This window comes from Cibotium barometz, chromosome 29, assembly GCF_041138505.1.
Source record: "Cibotium barometz isolate CiBa-2024 chromosome 29, ASM4113850v1, whole genome shotgun sequence".
Classification (NCBI taxonomy): Eukaryota; Viridiplantae; Streptophyta; class Polypodiopsida; order Cyatheales; family Cibotiaceae; genus Cibotium; species Cibotium barometz.
This window is the reverse complement of record NC_141074.1, coordinates 14,306,455-14,311,684: the sequence shown is the minus strand read 5'-3', so window position 1 is coordinate 14,311,684 and position 5,230 is coordinate 14,306,455.

Sequence of the window (5,230 nt, the reverse complement as noted above, 5' to 3'; positions counted from 1 at the left end):
ACACGACGTCCATCTCACTGAGACGTAGATGTCTCCTCAAGAGACGAAAGTGAAGAGCACGCCTTTTGCCCCTTATACACTTCAGGCCAGGTGCTAAGCACCATATGTGGGATAATATAGAGGCCGAGTGGTAGCGCTAGGCAAGGAAAAGAAAAAAGAGAGAAGAAGAAGAAGAAGAAGAAGAAGAAGAAGAAGAAGAAGGAGAGGAGAGAAAAAGAGAATAAGAAGAAGAAAAGGGGAAAAAAAGAAGAAGAGGAGGAGGAGAGAGAAGAAAAAGAAGAAGAATAAGAATAGAAGAGAGGAAAAAGAAAAGAAAAGAAAAGGGGGAAAAGAAAGAAAAAATTATTTTTATTAACGATTATTGTTATAATCTCATCATTTAGACGTTGGACTTAATGACTCGAGAATGACTCTAGATGTGCTGATAGATATGCAAGGGTTTGAAACTGGACCTCAACTGGAGTAGACTTTTAGATTATGCACCTAGCTCGTGCCAATGTTATTCTAAGCTGTGTAATTATTTCTTAAGCAGTTTATGTCATAATCATAATCTTGAGTTTGTGCATGAGGGTAGGCAAGTTGTTATGTGTGGTGTAAGCATGATGTGCAGGATATACCAATGATCTCTACCATGGAGCCATGTTGAGTTTCCAACAATTATCATCTCAACTTACACATGATGAGACCTCATCTTTACTGAATACTTACGTTTTCAATTATTCACAAATTGTTTTAAATTCTCTATTTCTCTCAACTTTTTCATTTTGTAGCCAACAATACATCAAGGTAAAACTCTCTTACTTTTGGATTTTATTTTTCTTCATCAAATTTTATTTAATACTTGTTATTTAGGTTTATTTCACGTAGACTCAATATGATCAATGATGAAGAAGAACAAGACTACCACGATGACTACTCCGACTCTTAGGGTAACATATTCATTTGATCATCTCTACAATAAATTTTATTAATACTTTTGTAAATTTCAAGGAGAGTTCTTATGCATCAAAGGTCGAACTTCTTGGAGGAACTGGCCCTTCCATCTTGAACTTTACTTTACGAATTTTTCTGTATGTATTAATCTTGTGGTATGGGACATGAGATTAATCCTGTGTGAAGTATTCCGATGCATACTTATCTCTAGATTTGTGTGGGATAATTTCTGGTGGTATGGGACACTAGAATTTATTACACATAGAAGTCCTTGATAAAATGTCTCTTTTGCATGTCTATGATGAATACTTAGTGATATTTATCTGTGAGTGATGGAAAACTCACAAATTGAGCATTGGTTGTGAATGAATCCACCTAACTAAATGTGTGATACATGTAAGGAATGTGTGAGTTTGATTGTGAGTGAATCCGATCAACTCTTTTGAATTAATTCTTGATGAGGGTGACCTAGTGTGGTATAAGAATAAAGAGTGAATGTGATTCTTTAGAGGGTGACCCAGTTGGTGTGAGTGAATCCAGCAAGCTGTGACATGTGTGATGTACTCTGTGAATACGTGTGACGCAAATGAAGACATTGAGAGAGTGAATCCAATGTAGGAGTTTGATTGTGAGTGAATTCAATGTAGGAGTTTGATTGTCAGTGAATCCGATCAACTCTAAGACATGTGTGATACATGTAAAAATTATGGGAGTTTGATTGTGAGTGAATCCGATTAACTCTAAGACACATGTGATGCGTGTAAAGGTTTTATGAGTTTGATTTTTTGTGAGTGAATGTGATTAACCCTAAGACACGTGCGATGCGTGTAAGGACATTGGGAGTGAATCCTATTAATTATTGTGAGTGAATACATTGGGAGTGAATCCTATTAATTATTATGAGTGAATCCAATGTGGAAGTGAATCTAATTAATTATGTAAAGACATTGAGAGTGAATCCAATGTGGGAATGATTAATGTGTTTAGTCTCCTATGTGTGCTAATAGTTGCAATCGAGGATGGTTGTCTCATCAATCGGGAGGAGGACTGTCACCACGGGAGTTAGAGGTTTGAAATATTTTACTATCTTGTTTTTGTAAAAAGAAAGCTTGCAGAGCAAGCTTGGGCTAAAATAGCCATGTGAAGTAATAAAATCTATAAATACTCAAGCACGGATGCTTTTTGGCACACGCTTGGAGGGGCAGTTGAGACCCAATCTGGTGTTCTCTCGTGTCTATTTTTTCAGTTGGCATGCTTCTCGAGGTCCCATGTACTTTCTTGTTTCAATCTGTGGGTTGAAATTTGGGCTCATTCAATCTAATATGGGTTGATTTGCAGCACCTTATTATGAGCATTCATTTGCTCCACATATGATTGTTTGGCATTGTACAAAGGTAGGAGTGTAGTTCTCAACAAAGACATGATCTCTACTCACTAAACTGCACCTTGTGGCTGGATGGTAGAGTCTATACCCTTTTCTTTCTGAGTTGTAGCACACAAAAAAGCATTTTATTGCCTTATTATCTAGCTTATTGTATTGTTTCTCAGGAATAAGAGCATAGGCAAGACAATCGAAAACATGCAAATGAGCAACATAGGGCTTTCTGATATTCCAAGCATCATAGGGGATAATTGTCTATCATTATATACAAGGCCTTGGTGTGGCATTTGTTTAGCACATAATTGTGGCATTTGTTTAGCACATAATTGTATGTGCAAGGCCTTGGTGGGGTGTTTTTTTAGCACATTGAAGCTACTAGATCCATAACATGCCCAATAATTAGTACAACCGACTGGGAATCTTGTGCAACTATATCATGTAGTCTACTCTTACCTCCAACAAGTACTCGCCCACCACCACGAGTGAAACCGCCATTCATACCATCCAGTGGCTTACCTGTAGGACACCTCTGTGTGGGTGAGGCATAGGAGGCCTTTTTTCACAGCCATAAGCGTGAAAATGAGGAGGATGACCTCGATAAGTTCTCACAAGGAACCGAGAGCAGGCACCTCCTATACAACAAAGCGCATCCCCCCAAGCCAAACCCAACCACCTCTCTAACCGACCTAACTCCAACCCCCACCCATAACCCTCCCATCAAGCTATCCACGACATCTTTTATAGGAGCCCCTTCCTCTTCGATTGCTCAACCCCCTAGCCTCGACCTTCTTAAGCAACTAAACCCCCCAGGCCAAACCCAACCACCTCTCTAACCGACCTAACTCCAACCCCTACCATAACCCTCCCATCAAGCTATCCACGACATCTTTTATAGGAGCCCCTTCCTCTTCGATTGCTCAACCCCCTAGCCTCGACCTTCTTAAGCAACTAAACCCCCTCATTAACCGCATCCATGAGTCCTCTATCCGCGAATCATTCCACGAGGGTCAGATCTCAATGAGGAACCACTACAAAAGACTACTATAGAAGAAGCCCCAATGAAGACGACGAGAAGGATCTAGGGATGTCCTTGCCTATCCATGAACAATAAATTATACTCGCCAACCATTTAGGACTCACATTCCCAAGCAACTTCCATAGTCACCTAGATACACCCTTTAACATGGCCAAAATCCACATGCTGAACTAACACATGGATTTCTTATTTGGCTAGCCACCCATGGCACACCAAAGGAGGTTGGCATTTTTGACCCTAGGGACTTCCCAAGCATGGGTCACATAGGAGTCCAAACTGAGTGGCACATGCCTTATCCCTTTACCCAAAGCCCATGCACGCCACTTGTAATATCTACATGGGCTCTTCATATATTAGACACATAGGCATTGTTCTTTCACAAACTTGCATTAAGCCCTCTAGGTATATTTTTAGATGGGGGGACCATGGCGGGGGAAAGCTTGGCCCATGGTATAACCCATCGCCTGGATGGACCTTTCCCAAATTAGCAGGAATCTTTCATGGGCCTTGTCTTTCACCATAGCACCCATTCAATCCACCCTGCCTCTATCCCAATGCTCGTCGACAATGCCAAATCCCTCAAGTCACAGAGGTCGCCCACCAGCTCCATTTATAGCTATGGGCACCACCTTGTATAAATTCCATTGCTATGCCTCAAACAGAGTACTCTCCCAAAAAAGGCATGTTAAGTAAATGTCAAACAAAGCATCAAAGAGAGTAAAAGTATTTGAGTTAGACTTCATGCTGGAAAAGTGCACCCACACAGGCACACCTTTCTCCCACTGCCCATGCACATCACCTACAAATTTCACTATAGATATGTTTTTCACTTCTCACATTTCACGGCGTGCACATACACATGCACCTGTAAGTGAGTCTACATGAATGGGGTAGTTGAGGCTGGGAGGTGCGGTAAGGTGAGGTCGAGGAAATGATCTTCCTCATCAATGAAGAGTGTGGAATTCATGAAAAAGTGACACCAGCTAAGCCAGGTTAGACACAAGCAAATGGGATTCCATGAAGTATAGAAGTGTAGTTTTCCTGAAGGAGATGGCTTGGTCAAAGAAGAACATGGTAGAGAGGGTAGGTTGCCTTGTTACCAGTGTCATCGGTTTTGCTAGCTTTGGGGTTGGTGTGCCAGCATCTTGGTCTTCTTATCGGGGGGCTTGTAGCTCTATCGGTGGCTTTGAGGATGCCAGTATTGATGTCGATTTTGCTTGTGGTTGTGTTGGCTTTGAGGTTGGTGTGCTGACATCTTGGTCTTCTTATCGAGGGGCTTGTAGCTCTGTCAGTGGCTTTGAGGATGTTGGTACTTGGCTTTGTCATACGCAATAGCAATGTTGGAGTTGGACAATGGCTTTGATTTGGCTAGTGGTTTTGATTTGTCCATGGGTGGGGTACTTGGCCGGTGATGAGCATGGCTTTGGTTTGGATATCAGTTGGGTTGAAGAGACGGTTGTTGTTGGAGGGCAAATTGTTGTCGAGGAGGTTAGCGTTGTTGGTTTTATAGTGGTGTGGTTGCTTCGATGTGAGTGGCATCTGAGAGGTTGAGGTTGGTAGCTCATAGGAGCATCAGTGATGGTGTTAAAGTAGTCAGTCAGTTGGTATGCCGAGGTTCTCTCTTGGGTTTGAGAATCAATCTCTCTTTCCCTCTCACACACTCTCTCTTAACTTTTTCTCTTGCTCTCTCACACACTCTCTCTTAACCTCTTCTCTTGCTCTCTCTCTCTCCACTTGGCTTGGCGAGGCAATATGTCTTGCTCTTGCACACTCTCTCATTGTGCTCTTGCACACTCTCTCATCGTGCTCTTCTAGAATTAGAAATGGATGAATATAATGGATGTGCTAAGATGCTACCTCATGCTACCCTATTGTGGTGT